Here is a 21,085-nt window from a genome sequence, read left to right on the forward strand (position 1 = left end):
AAATACATTTCTAATAGCTTCTCTGGCTCTGGACCATGCTCATTTTAAGAAGTGGTATATCATTTTGCAATCAAGATGGCAATATTGGAAAGCCTTGTTTTATTAAAAAACAAACAAAAAAAGTTTTCATTGTGTTTCCCTAAAATGATGAAATTTTTTCAGGCAGGACTGCAGTATTTGATGGAACGTATTTCATGAAAATTAAGTATTACTGGAAGGAAATGATAGCAAAAAGTAGTGTAGGGAGTGTTAGAAGGGGGGGGGCATTTTATAACAGATACCAGAAGGCAGTAAGCTGCCCCATACTGCATATAGGCTCCTATGAAGTGAAGCCACCCTCACCCACCTTCATTCCAAACAAAGCACATTTTTACATAGTTGTGGAAATCCTAAATGGGCTTTAGGCAATCAGTGCTTTTAAAATATTTAGATATTATTCAAGAGTATCATAAATGGTATTGGAATGGAGCCATTAGCATCCACTTCTCTTTTCCTTCCTAACATCAGAGTGAAGAGCCAGGCAAGGGCAGGGGAGAGAAAGGAGAAAGAATGTGGCACGCCTGGTCAGCAAAAGCTGAGAGAAAGGGCATTGGTGGGGTTCCAAAGGTGCAGAGGCCAAGAAAGGTAAGCATATGAAAGAGAAGTTGTAGGAGAAAAAATAAAATAAAGGTAGAGAAAATGCTTCTATTCTTCCCCCCCTCTGGCTGTTGTCATTCAAATCCCATTTTTCTCAAGATGCCTTTTTCTATTCATCTTCTGTCCTTTGGCTCTTCTGTTTTCTCTCCTCTCAATGCCTCCTGTGTGTTCCCACCTGCTGTCCTTGTTTCTCTACATATCGTTTTTCACCATCCTGTCTCTTCTTTCTCTTCCATAGTTACTGCCTCAAGCCAATTTCGCAAATTGGATCCAGGGGCCCAGTTTCTCAACATCTCACTTGGGAGGGTCCAGGCAGGGGCCCAGGTTGGAGACAGTCACAAGTGAGGGGCGTGGGCAGGGACTCCATACCTACTTCAGCTCAATGCTTCCTGGATGCAAGCAGCCCTAGGGGCCCTAGGAAAGGTCCTTGGAGAGAGTTGTACCCATTTTTACTGTGCCAGTTAGAAATGCTGTCTAGGCTTTGGCATTTCACTCCCTCATCCAGTGAATGCAGACCCTGACACAGTTCCAAATACACTGAGTTGATTGAATGCAGTGTCAAAGGAAGAAGCAGCTGCTTGAGAGAAGGCATTGTGGCCTTGATGCAGGTCTTCAACTGTGTGTAAATGCTTATTTTCATAGATGGTATTCCGAAGCCCTGTTACACAATGTGCACTGTAGAAGTCTGAGAGGCAAGACATTTTTTTAAGTCCTTCAGGGTACTATTTACAATTTTAGTAGATTTGTATTTATTTTTTCGTAACTGTTTTCTATATTGCAAGTAGAAGTGATTTCACAATTATGGTAGTGTATTTGTTTTCTAGAGCTGCTGTAACAGAGTATCACAGACTCAGTGGCTTAAACAACAAAAATTTACTTTCTTACAGTTCCAGGGGCTCAAGGTCCAGGATTAGGTGTCAGCAGGCAGGTTACTACTGACAGCCACAGGGAAGGATCTATTCCAGACCTCTCTCTTCAGCTTGGAGATAACTGTCTTTTCCCTATGTCTTCACATTGTTTTCCTCTGTATATGTCTGTGTCTAGATTTTATTTTCTTATAAGGACTAGAGTCACTGAATTAGGGCCTCCCTAATGATCACATTATGTCACATTCTGAGGTAGTTGGATTTCAACATATGAAATTGGGGGAGGGGATGCAGTTCGGCCTGTAGCAGGTAGTGATAACAAATTTCTTTGAATACATTTAAATAAATTTTATTTAAAAACTAAGTAGCAGCTAAGTATATATATAAAGCACCCTTATTTTATTTAATTAATTTATTTATTTGACAGAGACACAGCTAGAGAGGGAACACAAGCAGGGGGAGTGGGAGAGGGAGAAGCAGGCTTACCTGCAGAGCGGGGAGCCCGATGCGGGGCTCGATCCCAGGACCCCGGGATCATGACCTGAGCCGAAGGCAGATGCTTAACGACTGAGCCACCCAGGTGCCCTAAAGCACCCTTATTCTTGCCCATCAGAAAAGTAGTAAGTAAGGATTAGCTTCTCCCTCTAATATTTCAAACATTCTATCAGTGATACAGCAGAAGACTAGCATATGAAAGCTTTGGGGGGGGAGCACCTGGGTGGCTCAGTCGGTTTAGCGGCTGCCTTCGGCTCAGGTCGTGATCCCAGGGTCCTGGGATCGAGTCCCACGTCGGGCTCCCTGCTCAGTGGAGAGCCTCCTTCTCCCTCTCCCTCTGCCTGCTTCTCTGCCTACTTGTGCTCTCTCTCTATTTCTCAGTCAAATAAATAAAATCTTTAAAAAAATAAAAAGTTTTGGGGACATGATCTAGTGAAATCTATTTGAAGTCAACTCAGTGCCTAAAACAGTGCCTGGCACACAGTAGGCGATCAAAAGATATGTGTTGCATAAATAAAGAGATCTCTTGGTTTAGGGTGGGAAGAAAATCAGAAAGTTGTGAAATTAGGAAAAAGTGCTCTGAAGCAATCAGACAGAAAAAAATCAACTCCAAAGCTTTTCAACTTCAGTGGTGGAAGAGACATCACATGTGTTTATAACATATGAATTCCTTTCACTAGACTAGATGTTAGCAATAAAGACACAGTTAAAAAAAATAAAATAAAGATCTTTAGTGTCCTTAAAAGCTTTCCAATCTAGTAGAAGAGAAATAGGCTCTGATAGAAGTTAATGCAGAACTGCTTAGGAGCATAAGCATCAAGTTCACTCTCTAAAATTAAGATGTTTATCCCATTAAATCCAAGACTCCCCCACCTCCTAGAAACAGCCATTTCATTGTGTTGTAGTTCATTTTAAGCATATGACTGATGATGAGTGACACCAAGGGAATTTATTCCCAGGATCCCAGCCTTGCTTTATCTGCTCTTGCGAATGCCCCCTTACCTCACCTTTGCTTTTTTATGCTTCTTTTTTTTTTTTAAGATTTTATTTATTTATTTGAGAGAGAGAATGAGAGCCAGAAAGCACGAGAGGGAAGAGGGTCAGAGGGAGAAGCAGACTCCCTGCTGAGCAGGGAGCCCGATGTGGGACTCGATCCCGGGACTCCAGGATCATGACCTGAGCCGAAGGCAGTGGCTTAACCAACTGAGCCACCCAGGCGCCCTGCTTTTTTATGCTTCTCCCTGATATAACTAGAGATGCCACCTCACAGCGGCATTTTTACCCCTCCCTCCCTAAGCCTGAACTATGTAAGAACAAATTTCTGATTGTTATTGTGTAACTTATGTTAACTAATATTCTCTTGCATATATATGTGGTATAATATGTACTATCATCTATATGATACATAAATACACATATATGGTATATAAATTAAATGTATGTGTGTATATATCATATACGTGATTTACAGTTTAAGAAAAAGTATTCCTCATCATTTTACAAGTATCTATATGTTTGTACAAATTTGGAATCTCATTTTCTATTTTAAAATAACAACTAACCATTTATTGAAAGAGCTTAATAATGCAGTAGGCAATAAATACATTATAAAGACAATGAGAGCCATGGTTCATAGACCTCACTCTACTAGTTCATATGGGAAAAAATGGAATTTAATAGTTAAAGAGAAAAGTGAGTTGGATTTTCAGCATCAAATAGAAGCTAAAGAAAACTATACTTACAACAACAAAAAATTATGTAAATTATGTGTGTTATATTTTTAGGGCTTCCTGACCCAGATTACATTACATCCTGTTAAACTATTTTTATTTTCCATGACAGTGAACAGGAACTCCTAAATTTTAATGGTACAGGTGTAAATTAGGATTAGTTTTTGGGATAGCATCTCTGTTATATATTTTTTTAAGATTTTATTTATTTATTTGACAGAGAGAGACACACAGAGAGAGGGAACGCAAGCAGGGGGAGTGGGAGAGGGAGAAGCAGGCTTCCCGCTGAGCAGGGAGCCGGATGCGAGGCTCAATCCCAGGACCCTGGGATCATGACCTGAATCGAAGGCAGACGCTTAATGACTGAGCCACCCAGGCGCCCCTCTGTAATATTTTTTAAAAGTCATTTTAAAATTTGATGTGTTTTAATTAATTGATACCAATTCATATATATCTCACCTATAATGAACACATGTATTTGGGGAGCATGTGCATAAAGATGTATACTTCAGTTTTGTGTATAATACCAAAAATGATGATAACATAAAGAGCATAAAATGAATGAAGAGTAAATACATATATGTTTCTTTTGATTCAGAATTCCTCCCCCTACCCCACTTCCACCAGTCCTAAAATGAACTTTGAGATAATTCAGGTCTCTCTTACGCCATCTGGGTTTCCTAGATTTGGGAATTCCTGTATTACTCGACAACTTCTTTCCCCCTCATTCCTTTTTAAAGTTTCTTATTTTATTTACAGTATAGTTAACGTACAGTGTCATTTTAGTTTCAGATGCACAATGTAGCGATTCAGCAACTCTATACATTACTTAGTGCTCATCATATGAGATAAGGGTACTCTTAAATCTCCTTCACTTATTGGGGCACCTGGGTGGCTCAGTCAGTTAAATGTCTGCCTTCTGCTCAGATTATGATCCCAGTATCCTGGGATTGAGCCCTGAGTCAGGCTCCCTGCTCAGTGGAGAGCCTGCTTCTCCTTTCCCCTCTGCCATTCCCCCCACTTGTGCTCTCTGGTTCTCTCTATCAAACAAATAAATAAAATCTTTAACACAAAATCTCCTTCACCTATTCCACCCATCCCCCACCCACCTACCCTCTGGTAACCATCAGTTTGTTGTCTATAGTTAAGAGTCTGTTTCTTGGTTTATCTCTCTCTCTTTTTTCCTTTGCTCATTTATTTCATTTCTTAAATTTTACCTATGAGTCAGATCATATGGTATTTGTCTTTCTCTGACTGACTTATTTAGTTTAGCATTATTTTCTCTAGCTCCATCTATTTTGTTACAAATGGGAAGATTACATTCTTTTTTATGGCTGGGTAAGAGTCCATTTTATTTATATACCACATCTTCTTTATCCATTCATCCATCAGTGGACACTTGGGTTGCTTGCTTTGTTTGACTATTGTAATTAATGCTGCTATAAACGTAGGGGTGCATGTATCTCTTCTGAATTAGTGTTTTTGTATTTTGGGGGTAAATACCCAGTGGTATAATTACTAAATCATAGGGTAGCTCTATTTTTAACTTTTTGAGGAATCTCCATACTGTTTTCCATAGTGGTTGTACCAGTTTCCATTCCCATCAGTTCAAGAGGGTTCCTTTTTTTCCACATCCTTGCCAACACTTGTTTCTTGGGTTGTTGAATTTAGCCATTCTGACAAATGTGAGGTGATAGCTCATGGTACTTTTGATTTGTATTTCTCTGATGATGAGTATCTTTTCATGTGTCTTTTGGTCATCTGTATGTCTTCTTTGGAGAAATGTCTGTTGCAGTCTTCTGCCTACTTTTAGTTGGATTTTTTTGGGGGGGGTGTTGAGTTCTTTATATATTTTGGTTACTAACCCTTTGTCAGATATGTCATTTGCAAATATCTTCTCCCATTCAGTAGGTTGCCTTTTAGTTTTCTAAAACTTTTTTTCCTTAGATGTGCAGAAGCTTTTCATTTTGATATAATCCCATTAGTTTATTTTTGCTTTTAGTTCCCTTGCCTCCAGAGACATAGCTAGAAAAATGTTGCTATGCTTGATGTCAGGGAAATTACTGCCTGTGCTCTCTTCAAGGATTTTTATGGTTTCTGGTCCCAAATTTAGGTCTTTAATCCATTTTGAGTTTATTTTTGTGTATGGTGAAATAAAGTAGTCCACTTTCATTGTTTTGCATATGGTTGTCCAGTTTTCCCTACACCATTTGTTGAAAAGTCTCTTTTTTCCCATTGTATATTCATTCCTCCTTTGCGAAAGATTAATTGACCACATAATCATGGGTTATAAAACCCATTATTTCTAGGTTTTCTATTTTGTTCCATTGATTTTTGTGTCTATTTTATGCCAGTACCATACTGTTTCGATCACTACTACTTTGTAACATAACTTGAAGTCTAGAACTGTGATACCTCCAGTTTTGCTTTTCTTTTTCAAGATTGCTTCAGCTATTTGGGGTCTTTTGTGGTTCCATACAAATTTTAGGATTGTTTGTTCTAGTTGTGTGAAAAGTGCTGATGGTATTTTGATAAGGATCTGTAGATAACTTGATATTATTTTGATAGCAATCTGTAGATTGCTTTGGGTAGTATGAACATTTTAACATTTGTTCTTCCAACCCATAGGCATGGAATGTCTTTCCATTCCTTTGTGTTACCTTTAATTTCCTTCATCAGTATTTTATAATTTTCAGAGTATAGGTGTTTCACCTGCTTGGTTAGGTTTATTCCTAGGTATCTTACTATTTTTAGTGTAATTGTGAATGGGATTGTTTTCTTAGTTTCTCTTTCTGCACCTTCATTATTGGTATATAGAAATGCAACAGATTTCTGTACATTGATTTTGTATCCTGCAACTTTATGGAATTTCTAGTAGTTTTTTTGGTAGAGTCTTTAGGGTTTTCTATATATGGTACCATGTCATCTGCAAATAGAATTTTACTTCTTCCTTACCAATTTTGATGCCTTTGTGCCTTTTATTTCTTTTTGTTGTCAAATTGTTATGGCTCTGTTGGATGAAAGTGGTGACGGTGTCTGGTCTTGCCTTGTTCCAGACCTTAGGGGGAAAGCTCTCAGTTTTTCACCATTGATTATGATGTTAGCTGTGAGTTTTTCATATAAGGCCTTTATTATGTTGAGGTATGTTCCCTCTAGATCTACTTTGCTGAGGGTTTTTATCATGAATGGATGTTGTACTTTGTCAAAAGCTTTTTCTGCATCTGTTGAAATGATCATATGATTTTTATCCTTTTTCTCATTGATATGACATATCACGTTTATTGTTTTGCAAATATGGAATCACCCTTGCATCCTGAGAATGAATTCCACTTGATCATGGTGTATGACTTTTTAAACACATTGTTGGATTCAGTTTACTAGGGTTTACTAGTATTTTGTTGAGGATTTTTGCATCTATACTAATCAGAGATATTGACCTATTCCTCTCTTTTTTTGGGGGGGTGCCTTTATCTGGGTTTGGCATCAGGGTGATACTGGCCTTGTAAAATGAATTTGGAAGTTTTCCTTCCTCTTCTTCTTTTTTTTTGGGGGGGAATAGTTTAAGAAGAATAGGTGTTAACTCTTCTTTAAACTTTTGGTAGAATTTGCCAGTGAAGCCGTCTTTCCTGGACTTTTGTGTTTTGAGAGTTTTTGATTACTGATTCAATTTCATTGCTGATAATCAGTTCAAATTGAATAAAATTGAATCTCACTGAATAAGCCATATTGATAGCACACATGGCCATAAAAAAATTGTGTCCCTAGTTATAAAAATATATCTGGGTTAACATTTGAAAATCAGTCAAATTTTACCTGTGAATAGCCTAAATAAAACACAATTTGGCAAAATCTATTCCTGGTAAACAAAATTAAACTCTGAGTAAAATAGTGGTAAAAAGAAACACTCTCAACCTGATAAAGAGCACATACACAAAACCCACAGCTAATGTCACATTTAATGATGAAAGACTGTATGCTCTTTCTTGAAGATGGAACAAGGCAAAGATGTCTGATTTCCTCACCCTTCATCATAATACAGGATGTATTGGCCAGTACAGTGATGCAAGGGGGGGAAAAAGGCACTGAATGTGAAAAGAAGAAATAAAGCAGACCATCTCTACTCACAGAGAAAATAATCATCTATGTAGAAAATCAAACGGAATCTATAGAAAAGCTACTAGAGCTATTAAATAGGTTTAACTAGGTGGCGGATACAAGAAAAATATGTAAAAAAATCAATGTATTTTTATATATTTGCAATGAACATTTAAAATTTAGATTATAAAAATGATGCCGTTAACAATAGCAGTAAATATGTGAAAATAGTCTAAGACTTAGTCATTAAGGAGATGCTAGTTAAAACAGTGATGATGTATTATAATCTTCTTAGAATGGCTTAAACAACTACAACAAAAGAAACCTGGAAATACCAAGTGCTGGTGAGGATACCAAATAACTTGAACTCTCCTATACTGCTGGTAGGAATTCAAAATCATTTAGTCACTTTGGAGAAAAAAATAGTAATTTCTTTTACAGTTAAACATACACTTACCATTTGAGCAATCCCAGCCCTAATTGTTTAACAAAGTGAAATGAAAACATATGTTCACATAAAAACCTGCATGTGAGTATTTCTAGAGCTTTATTCATAATTACCATAACCTGGAAATAACCCAACTGTCTATCACTGGTGGAAGTATAAAAATAAAATCTGTAGAACATAAATCACTGGAATACTACTGAACAATCAGTCATCCAATTGATAAAGAATTACTGATGCGCACAATAGCATGGATGAGTTTCAAATGAATTATGTCAAAGTAAAGAAGTCGACTCTAAAGACAGACTCTAATGTATGACCCCATTTATACAACCTTCTTGTAAGGGTGAAACTATATGGAAAGCAAACAAATATGTGTTTGTAGGGGTTAGAGATGGGAAGAAGTATTGATCACAAAGGGGCATGAAGGTTCATTTGTTGTTGGTTTTTCTTTTTTTTTTAATGTTGGGACTGTTCTATATCTTGACTATGGTAGAGTTTCCAGAACTGTATGAGTTTGTCAAAGTTCATAGAACTTTATAAATAGAGTGAATTTACTGTATAAATTATACCTAAAAAAAGACTTAAAACAATTAAAAAACAAAAAGTAATTGGAAAATTAGAAAATAAAATGAACACTTCACATGTCAAAGGACATAAACAGACACTTCACAAAAGAATAAATTAAAATATCAAATAAAAGTTGTTCAGCTTCATTTGTAACTGGACAAACTCAAAAATTAAAATGATACTCCGATTTAGCTTACCACAATATCTGGTTCATGTTCTGGAAAATACATATTTTCATACTTCTATAATGAGCATGAAATTTGTTAAAATGCTTAAATGGGGTAATAGAGCAATATGCATCATAATTCTCAAACAACTATAAATAATTGTTTAGACCCTGCAGATCCACTGAAGGAAAAGGCAGCTATAAATATTCAAAAATTATTAATAAAGATATTTATTCTAATATGAAAACACATTGAAAGTCCAAAAATAGGGAATGAGCAATATTAGTTGAATGTGTTTATAAAATGGAATAAAATATCAGAAGTCAAAATGAGAGTAAAGATGTATATTTTGATATGGAAAGATTTTTTAGGACAGATTGCAAGCAAAATCTTAAACTAAACAGTACGTACAATTTGATCATTTTTAAGGCATGTATGTATATATACACACGCCCCCAAATAGTAATTATATATATATACACCACTGTTTTATACCACCATCTATCTTCTCATACTCTTTCAGTATATACCACAAAAAGGTATTCAAATGGTACGCATTGTGTTTTCTCAATTTTGACTTTCATGTATTTCTGAATAATTTCTTGTATTATCATATCCTACATGTAAGACACAAAATAATTACTTAAATTAAGTACATAAAATATGCCTACGAAGAAACTAGAAAGAAGTTCTCTGATTACTTATCTCTGGACGATGGAATAAAAGAATATATTGGTCACATATCCCATTGTTGACATGTACTATGTGAACACAAATACATGCACTAACAGTATCTATAGGGAGAGAAAAAAATAACATGGTGATTAGATCTTTGCCGGTTTTATTTGAATATATATGTTGAATTTGTTTACTGCAGGCTACTGAATCTCAGAACCAAGTCCTTATAGCACTGTTTAATAGCGTGTAATCTCAGACAAACTACAGTTCTCCTCATTATTTGCAAATTCCGTATTTGCAAGTTTGCCTGCTCATGACTCATACTTTCACGGTCATTCACAGTTATGCACAAAGTAGTAAAAAATTTGAGTTGTCTTACCCATATGTTTCCAGCTGAGGTTGAAACAACCTTCTTGTTTCAGCTTTTATATTGCAAACAATATATCTTTTTTTATGGTGTGTTTAATGCCATATTTTTTTGCATTTATTTACTTTTGTTGATGATTTTGCTGTTTAAAATGGTTCTCAGGTATAGTGCTGAATTACTGTTTAGTGTTCTAAGGGCAAGAAACCTAAGATGTACCTTATAGAGAAAATGCAGTTGGCCTTGACCAACACATGTTTAAATCACACAGTTTCACTTATATGGGTTTTTAAAATACATATAATACAGCACAAAACTATAAATATATTTTTTCTTCCTTATATTCGTAACACTTCTTTTCTCTAGGTGTAAAGAATACAGCAAAAATACGTAAAATGTACAAGTGTTGATCAACTGTTTATGTTATTGGTAAGGCTTCTGGTAAACAGTAGGCTCTTCATACTTAAGTTTTGGGGGAGTCAAAGTTGTACAAGGATTTTGAACTGTCATAGAGCTATGGGTTTGAGAATTCAATAAAAAATGAAGTAAGGAATTGTTGTAATTTACTCAACACATGGGTTGAGTATTGGTGTAGGTATGGGTATCAAATGCTTAGAGTGTGTCCAGGGCTGTGCTAGATCATGGCACAAAGGCAAGATATCACCCCTGTCTTCATGGAAGGATGCAGTTTTGAAGGAAACAAAGCAAATAAAATACAGATATCCGTAACGCTATGAGTGAAACAAAGGAGTTAGTGATAGAAAACATAAAGGACCACATGCCAAACCAAGAGTAAAAGCAGTACAAAAGCCTATGGAATGACAAGGTCAAGGTTTGATATTCTTCTAGGCCTAGAATGGAGGACAGCAAGCACAGAGCGGGGAGGAAGGGCACCCCAAAATGCCTAAGAGGTAGGAGAAAACAGATCATGCATGTCCTTGTTCTAGGATATATTCTGGCTAAATATTTTTATGCAGCACAATAGAATAAAAGCACTTTATAAAATCAGAAAAGAAAAGCTTTGTATCAGCCAAGGCACCATAGGGAATCATTTGTTCCCTTTTTACATGGAGTCAGGGTAGTTGGGGAAGATACTCTTGAGAGATGTCAAATCCTAGTCTTCCATATGAGAAAAAACTTCATAAAAATAAATTGCTCTTTGTTGAAAGAGACCTCATCCCCATTTATCACTTCATATCTCTGAAGTACAATAGGTAACCTATCTTGCAGGGATTGCTATGGTAAATACACATTTTTCATAGGATACAAGAGAAAGCTTATACTTGTAGCCAGTGTTATGTTATTGGGATGGAAGAGTATGGTTTTATTTTATTATTTTTTTAAATTTTATTTATTTGACAGAGATACAGCAAGAGAGAGAACACAAGCAGGGGAAAGCAGGGGGAGTGGGAGAGGGAGAAGCAGGCTTCCCGCTGAGCAGGGAGCCCGATGCGGGGCTCGATCCCAGGACCCTGGGATCATGACCTGAGCCGAAGGCAGACGCTTAACGACTGAGCCACCCAGGCGCCCCTATTTTATTTTTTTTAAACTTTATTCTTACAGAGCCTGTTATTCCTGCCCCTAGACTTCTGATATTTTTTTCCTCTTCTTACCTGTATGTATTAGCTTTTTGAACAGGTTCCTTTCCCTCTGTATTTGAAATGAGAAGTTCTTAAGGTGGTATCTTTGTAACTCAAATTAATAATGTTGAAGAGTAATCAGAATTTGATGGTTACACAATTGTTCACTGGAAACAAAATTACTATGGAGAGAAAAATTTTATTTTCAGTAATAAGCACATTCTAGCTACATATATAAGTTGGATATTATTACACGAAACACTGTGTGCTCCTAGAGATACTTAAAGGGCCTTAGACCTGTCTCCAGGCCCTCTAGTCACAGTCCACCGCTAGTCTTGCAGGTCCAAGAATCTAGTGGGGGACACTTTTGTCTACACCTCAGAAAATCCATGCGGCCCTCTATTCAGCTTTTACCCCTCCAGCTTCAGTCACAGAGCACTCTAGCCTGACCAGGGTCCTAGAAGGGTACATGCCCATCCATGCCTCCAGAGCTAGATCTGCAGAGCTGAATCTCGCCTATACTCCCTGAAACACCCCTGAGACTTGCCTCCAGCCCTAGTCAGACATTTCCCAGGGACCCATCCAGTGACCTGACATTAGCCCTCCAAGGTACCTGGAGAAAGCTACATTCATCTGTGTGTCTGGTCATGGACCCATTGTCTGAGGGCCCAACTGTGGACACTGAAGTTGACCCTTATCCCACTATGACCCTTTAAATGAACCCTTTAAATGACTTGGAAAGACAAGTCATTCAAAATCAGCCCATTATAGGAACAAAAAGATAAAATAATGAAAAAGAGTGAAGAAAGCCTGTGTGAAGTATGGGGCAATTTCAATTGAACTAACATTAACATCATGGGAATCCCAGAATGAGGGGAAAGGGACAGAAAACTTATTTAATGAAAAAATAACTAAAAAACTTCCCAAATCATGGAAAAGGTGTGGACATTCAGGTACAGGAAGCTCAAAGAACTCCAAGCAAGATCAACCCAAAGAAAAATACTCAGAGACGCATTATAATCAAAATGCTAAGTCAGAGACTAAAGAATGTTGAAAGTAGCAAGAGAAAAATGCTTTTCACATGCAGAAACCTTGAACTTCAGTAGGCAGTGAAATGATAAAAAGACAGCAAAACAATAATAGTAGGGGACTTAAGTACTCCACTTTCAGCATTGGAGAGATCAATAAGGAAACAGTGGACCTGAACAGGATAAAAATCATATGATCCTCTCAAAAGATTCTGAAAAACATTTGACAAAATTCAACACTTTTCATGACAACAAACTTGGCATAGAAGGAACATATCACAACTTAATAAAGGCCATATATGACAAACCCACAGTTAATGAACATATTTAATGGTGAAAGGTTGAAAGGATTTCTTCAAAGATTGGAATAAGACAAGAGTAACTGCTCTTGCTAATCCTATTCAACATAATACTGGAAGTCCTAGCCAGAGCAACTAGTCAAGAAAAAGGAATAAAAGCATCCAAATTTGAAAGGAAGAAGTGAGATTGTCTCTGTTTGCAGATAACATGATCTTATATGTAGAAAACCCTAAAGACTCCACCAAAAAACTCTTATAACTAATAAATTCAGTAAAGTTGCAGGATACAAAGTCAACATGCAAAAATCTGTTGCATTTCTATATGCTAACAGCAAACTATCTGAGGAAGAAAACAATCCCATTTGCAATAGCATAAAAAAAGAATAAAATCCCTTAGAAATAATGTTAACCGGGGAGATGGAAGATCTTTACATTGAAAACTGTAAGACCTTTGATAAAATAAATTGAAGAAGACAAAGGGAAAGATTCTGTATTCATAGATTAGAAGAATTGAGATAGTTTAAAGGTCCATACCACTTGAAGGCATAGGTTCACTACAGAGCCTATCCAAATTCTAATGGCGTTTTCACAGAAGTAGAAAAAAAATCACAAAGTTTGTATGGAACCACAAATTGCTCTGAATAGCCAAAAAAATTTTAAAAGAAGAACCAAGCTATAGGCGTCACATTTTCTGACTTTATACTGTAAAGCTGTAGCATTCAAAACATATGGTTAACGACATAAAAATCGACATAGAGACCACTGGGACAGAATTGAGAACCCAGAAGTAAATGTATCCATATGTGGCCCGCTAACCTGGAAGTGACTTTAAAGCCTGCTGCAATGTGCAGAAGAGCGTCTCCATTCACTCTGCTACGCGAGGCACTTTGGACTTGGCTGAGACAAGCATGAATTGTTTTCTGTCTTTTGTAAAGTCGACCACTCTTCCTCCCTCCCTCCTCTTATCTCCTCCCTTCTCTCATCCACTCCCTCCTTTCCTCTTCTCCGTCTTCCTTGTTCTCACCCTCTTCGTCCCTGCTCTCGCTCTCTCTCTCCCTCTCTTTCCCTCCCCCATTCCTCTCCCCAGAGTAGAGGACACATGTGACAGATAAAGTTGGAAGAATGAAAGCGGATTCAGAATAATTTTATTATTACACACGCACACAGGCACGTAAAATAAAGGAGATCTAAACGATGAACAACGGTTAGGAGTTTTGCGGACGGGAGATCAGACTATCTCATTTGGAAGACTTCATGATCAGCAAAAGTTTTGTTAAATAGGCTAACTGAGAAGAACCTTTAGTAAAAATGAAGAAAAAGGTTTCCAGGTAGCAGGGAGCATGGGAGTGTTGTATAGTGGTCACTATCACAGGCTTTGGAGGTACAGGCCTCCTAGAAGCCCCAGTTCTGACACCATCTTAGAAAATTTATATGATATCTTTTTGTTTTTTCATCTGAAAATGAAAGTAATTTTTTAAATTATAAGTATATAAGTTATAAGAATTGTATTACCTGATTAATACTTATTTACTTGAAAGCTCAGCATAAACATCATTTACTCAAACAAATCTTTTTTGACCAAGCAGTGTTAGGGTGTTCTCTATAAGTATCTCTGCCATAAAATTTTGCATGCTAGCAATTACATATTTTTTGTCTCTTTTCCTGATTTGACAATGAAACTCAACTCTATCAAGGAAGGTTCATGTCTGTCCTCATATAGGATGCCGGCCCCTAGCAAGTCCCTAGCCCATGAATCATTTGTTGCTGACTAGCTATTCTCAGAAACCATTTGGTAGGCATGGCACATTGTCAGAAGGGAAGAATAACTCCCTTTAGGCAGTGCTGGTCTAAAGTCCATGATAAATCAGTCTAGAATATAAATCTATCTGACTTTTCCAGTGAAAGAGCAATAAAGCATCATCTTATGGAAATTTTTTAGTGACACCAAATGGTAGCAAAAGAAAGTCAAGTGAAGGATTGTTCAGGAACTGTGACAGAAGATCCTCCACTTCTTTCTCAAATAGCCTCAGAGAGTTAAAAATAACAAAGTGCAACATTATGGGGGGGGAACTTGTGTCCCCATAAAGTTAAATACATTACAATTCACACTGTCTATAAACCGGATTACAGTCTGTGAGGAACACGTCTAACACCTCAAACTAGTAAGAAAAAAAGGAAGAAATGTGACGTGTATCCTTTTTAGGTGTGCCTTATGATGTATAGCAGAGAGGCAGTCATCTCTTTTTCAACATATCAGAGACTGGAGCTTGGTGACATTTTTCTGTTGGAGGCAACTCATTACTACTTCCTTGCAATAGGAAAGTATTGCATGATTGGCATTAGAAGTGTCTTAAGGACTTGAGAGATTGATTTATAGTGAGATATGACAGCAATTAAATATGTGCTATAAAAAATCTTATGTGTATAACTGTCTAATATCTGAGGGTTACAAATTCTAAGACAAAAAAAAGGAATTTTTGAGATGATAAAAAGGATGTGATGAAGAATAATAAGATGAAATTGAGAGATTAGAGTTGCTTTTGCCCGGGAACATATTCCAGCTGCTGTCTTCTTGAATGTACTAGTTTCCTAGGGGTACTGTAACAAAGTACAAAGAACTGGGTGGTTTAAAACAATAGAAATGTATTGTCTCACATGTCTGGAGTCTAGAATGTCAAAATCAAGTTGTCATCAGGGATGTAGTCTTTAGGGCAAGGCTCTAGAGTAGACTCCGTCCTACACCTTTCTCTCAGCTTTTGGTGTCACCAACAACCCTTGGAACTTTTTTACCTTGCAGCTGAATGATTCCAATCTTCACATCTGCCTTGACATGATGTTCTCTTTCTCTGTCTTGACACCATCATCTTATAAGGACACTGGCCATATTGTATTAAGATCCCACCCTATTCCAGTGTGACCTCATCTTAACTAACCTGCAATGACTCTCTTTCCAAATAAGGTCACATTCTGAGGTATTGGGGATTAGAACTTCATCATATCTTTTGTGGGGGGTGTGATTTAATCTATAACATTCTGGTATACTGTGTTTCTTTTCTTTTTTTTGGTTCAAGAAACTTTTTAATTTCTCCTTTGATCCAGCGGTTGTTTAAGAGAGAGTACTGTTTAATTTCCATCCCTTCGTGAATTTTCCAGGTTTCCTCTTGTTATTGACTTCTACTCTCATGCAGCCGTGGTAAGAGAAGATACTTGGTATGATTTCAGTCTTCTTCAGTTTGCTAAGACTTGTTTTGTGGCCTAACATACGGTCTGTCTAAAATGTGCCATGTGCACTTGCGATGAATGTGTATTCTGTTATTGGATAACATGTTCTGTATATGTCTGTTAGGTCCATTTGGTCTATAGTGTTGTTCAAATCTGCTGTTTCTTTATTGATTCTCTGTCTGGATGATCTATGAATTGTTGAGTGGGGTATTAAAGTCCCCAGCTATTATTATATGACTGTTTGTTTCCCTTTTGAGCTCTGTTAGTTTCTGCTTCATATATTTAGGTGCTCCGATGTTGGGTGCATAAATATTTACAGTTGTTATATCTTCCTGATGTATTCACTTATTAATCATTATATAATGATCTTCTTTGTCTCTTTTTGCCATTTTAGTGTAAAGTCTATTTCACTTCATGTAAATATAGCTATCCTTGTGGGGTTTTTTTGGTTACCATTTGCTTGACATGTCTTTTTTCCATCCATTTACTCTGTTTATATGTGTCTTAAAGGCTAACGTGAGTCTTTTATGGGCAGCATATTGTTGAATCGTGTTTTTCTAACCCATTCAGCCATCCTCTTTTTTTAAATTGGAGAATTTAATCTCTTTACATTTAAAGTAATGATTGATAGTTAAGGATTTAGCATTGCAATTTCGTTATATTTTCTGGTTGTTTTGTAGATCTGTTTTTCCTTGTTTCTTATCCTATTTTCTTTTTTGTGTTTTCATGTCTTTTGGTATCAGTGTGTTTTGATTTTTTTAGCATGTTCTTTTGTGTAATTACTGTAAGGATTTCTCCTGTGCTTACCATGAGGCTTACATAAAATTTCTAACACCCTATTTTATTTTTTTTATTATGTTATGCTAATCACCATACATTCCAGCATTAGTTTTTGATGTAGTGTTCCATGATTCGTTGTTTGCATATAACACCAGTGCTCCATGCAGTACGTGCCCTCTTTAATACCCGTCACCAGGCTAACCCATCCCCCCACCCCCCTCCCCTCTAGAACCCTCAGTTTGTTTCTCAGAGTCCATCATCTCTCATGGTTCGTCTCCCATTCCGATTCCCCCCCCCTTCATTTTTCCCTTCCTGCTATCTTCTTTTTTTTTTTTTTTTAAACATATAATGTATTATTTGTTTCAGAAGTACAGGTCTGTGATTCAACAGTATTACACAGTTCACAGAGCTCACCATAGCACATACCCTCCCCAATGTCTATCACCCAGCCACCCCATCCCTCTGACCCCCCACCACTCCAGCAACCCTCAGTTTGTTTCTATTTTAAACTGATAATTTATAACAATTTAACTTCAATAGAATTTATAAACTTTACACTTTTACTTCTCCTTCCCCTCATATTTTAGGTTACTGCTGTTATAATTTATATGTTTTTTTATATTGTGTAATAACAGATTGTTGTGGTTGTGGCTATTTTTACTTTTTTTTTTTTTAACTTTTGAACTGGAGTTGTAAGTGAATTATGCACCACTATTACCATCTTGCAAAATCTGACTATGACTGTATATTTAACATTACCAGTGCGATTTACAGTACCTCTTTATGTTTTTATGATGTTAATTAGCATTATTGAACATTACTTTTTGTTTTGTCCCAAACTTAATGGGAAGCTGCATTTAAACAGCCAGGAAAGATCTTATCAACTATTCTCATATTTTTAAGAAAGCCTGCTCTTTTCCTCCAAGACATACTCTTTTTTAATTTAAATAAACTTAGCCTACCCTCCATAAGGTATTTACCATCAGCTGCCATGCTTCTCCTGTATGTGCACATGCAACATAAAATCAAATCTTTATTTGCACAAAAATGATCATTTTTTTCCAAGCCAGAAGAATTTTGGTGTTTCTAAATGTCTTGTAATCTCCCAGGATAAGCTGAGATAAGCTTTTACTTCCTCCTTGTATATTTCATCAAGAGCTCCCTATGGTCCTATCAGACAGTCCATAAACAGATTTCTAAGCACATCATCCACCAAGAGGCTCAGCAAGAGCCTCCCTCAAACTCATTATACCATTCTAAAGGGAGGAAAGCATGTAACAAGACAAAACAAAAAATAAACTGGCAAGAGTTAATTTGTTAAAGAAGAAGAAGAAGAAGAAGAGGGGATTAAACTGGTCCCAAATTTCTTTCTTATCTACGCCTGAGAGAAGATAAATATACATATATGTCTTTATATACTGCACATTAGGTTAAACATAATAGCTTTTCCTCATTGCTCATTTCAGTCAATATTAATCCCTCTATCACTTCTGCATATATTAGTAAAGTTCTGCAGAGAGTTGCCCACCCCACCTTCACCTCCAGCCTTGACTCCAGAAAATGTCTATGGCTATTGACTATCAGGTTTTCAGAGAAGAAAATTATTTTAAGCCCAGTTCAGGAATATCTGTCAATTCCCTGTATGAGGGGGAAAAAAATCTATTTCTGTATAGTTTTTTCTGTTTAAATGGTGAGAACATAGGAAAAGAGATTTCCCTTATGGACTTACAAAACATGCCTATTCATATGTAAACAAAGCAGGGCAGTGAGAAATGGTGAGTTCTTCACAGCCTCCAGAAACTCCTCATGGTTTCTCATATAGATAATACACCTAACCTTTTCCATTGTGTTTTGGAATTTATAATTGTTCCCAAAATTGAATTTTTGAGTCGTGGATTTGTGATACACAGTTTCTTGGATAGTCTCTGCCATCATGACCTATGAAGAGTTACTTTGTATTTCTTTTCTTCTTATTATTAACAAGTGAAATGTTCATTGTCAGTAATCTAGACTTTGTGATAATACAGATTCTTCAATAATACAGATGCTGACCAAAAAAAAATGTGTTTTATACTTAATTCCATGCATTCTTTTTTTCTTAAAGATTTTATTTATTTGAGAGAAAGAGTGAGAGAGAGAGAAAGCACATGAGAGGGGGGAGGGTCAGAGGGAGAAGCAGACTCCCCGCCAAGCAGGGAGCCCGATGCTCGATCCCCAGGACTCCAGGATCATGACCTGAGCCAAAGGCAGTGGCTTAACCAACTGAGCCACCCAGGGGCCCTTAATTGCCTATCTTTACTAAGGAATTGAAGAAAGAGATAACCATAGACATACACTAGCAGGGAGAGGCGTTTATGAATATATAACAAAGGAATACACGTGGTTTAGGAATGTAAAACAAATAACAGAATTCTAACATTCCTAAAGAAAGGCTGCTACTTATCACAATCTGAACATACAGTGTTCATACTGAGTGCTCAGTCATTAGTATTTATCAGTGGCCACTATGGGCTGAAGGCAATTAATGTTTCTCTGTTTCACAATTCTAAAGAAGATGACCATCATAAACAAGTGCTATCTTCCTTCATAGGAGTGGCGCTCTCTACCAAGATTTCTCTTTCATCAACTATTGTTAGAAATCAGAGTTAAAGAGTTATACTTATATACTATGTTATTGTGTGAGTAAAATGATGGAAGATGGGGAAAGAGACAGACAGACAGTGATTAATTCATCATTTCGTGTGCCATGTTATATTTGAAATCACTTGCCATGCAAATCTGGATTTTCATTTTTCATAACCTAGGATCCATCTGGAAACGGAGCGATTATCCACTCATGGAAGGGAAGAAGGCTTTTTATAGGTGAGTGGTGGATGAAACATGTGGAAGAATGGCAGGGACCCCTGCTAGCAACTACACAATGCCATTCATATTCAAATATATTACCATAATGTAGGTCAAATGCTGCTTAAACCTGTGCCTTTATAACAGTATCTCATTGTATCCAAATATCTGCACACCTTGTCTGATGGATGTCTGGTTCTCAGAAACTCATAATGTTTCAAAATTCCTTAACGTGACAATAGCATAATCAGCCCTTTCCAGTATATGCTACTGAATTGAACCTAAAAAAAAAAAGTTCTCAAATTAGTGTATGTTACAGCTTTTTGCTGTTGTTTTGCCAGTAACATTTTTAGATATACAGAATCTTTTCACTATTTGAAATTTAAATGGAGAGGAAAATCATTAGTATGACTTTGTGGCAAAGGTCAAGAAGCGAATGAGAGAAGAAAGGAAGAAGACATTTCATTGGCTATGTGATAGTTCATCACTCTCTCTATAGCAAATCAAAATTAACTGTAAAAGTAATTTGATTGTGATCCTGCATCTAAGATCCTCAATTTATTTTTTACCATGTATATTTCCCTAATCTTATGTCTTTGATTCCCAAAATATACTCCATAAAAATTTACATGTCCACAATATGCTTCTGCATATCTTGTGGAAGCCAATCCACAGTTTTCAACAGATTGGCAGAAATCTCTTGCAAAGAAGGCTAAGGTTCCTGGCAAGAGGACATATGTCAGAACCCTTTGTGGTAAAGGCTGTTTAGGGGAGTGAAATGTGTGACCTTTGGTGCCATATTTCATGGGTTTATATCCCACACGTGGCATTCCTAAAACATGGTTTCAGGCAACTTATTCTTCTTATTATTATTACCTCTCACTGTTTATCCAAGGTGAGGCAACCAATAGCATGTACCTTTTGATGTAGGAGAGACATTAGGGTTTGAAGCTGACAGCCAAGAAAGAATTCTTGAGACGTCTTTGGTGCAAAGGGTGGTTTTTTTAAAGCATGGGGACAGAACACGTGGGCAGAAGGAGCTCATGAGGTCAGGAGGAGTGGCCCATTATATACTTCCAAATTGCGAGGGGGTTAGGGATAGCGTAAGTCTTTAAGGAATTTGGAAGCAAGTTTTCCAGGACCTTGAGGGGGCTAGCTATTTTTGGGAAAACGTCATTTATTACCATCTAATAAAACCTTTGTCATGAGACCCTTCAAGGTATGTGTCGGTGGGCCATATGCTTGGGGCCTCATTGCCAACATGTATCTTGGGGGTTTATAGATAA

Source organism: Callorhinus ursinus, unplaced genomic scaffold, assembly GCF_003265705.2.
Source record: "Callorhinus ursinus isolate GAN/ISIS: 27379988/994484 unplaced genomic scaffold, GSC_fseal_2.0 scaffold37, whole genome shotgun sequence".
In the NCBI taxonomy this organism is placed as follows: Eukaryota; Metazoa; Chordata; class Mammalia; order Carnivora; family Otariidae; genus Callorhinus; species Callorhinus ursinus.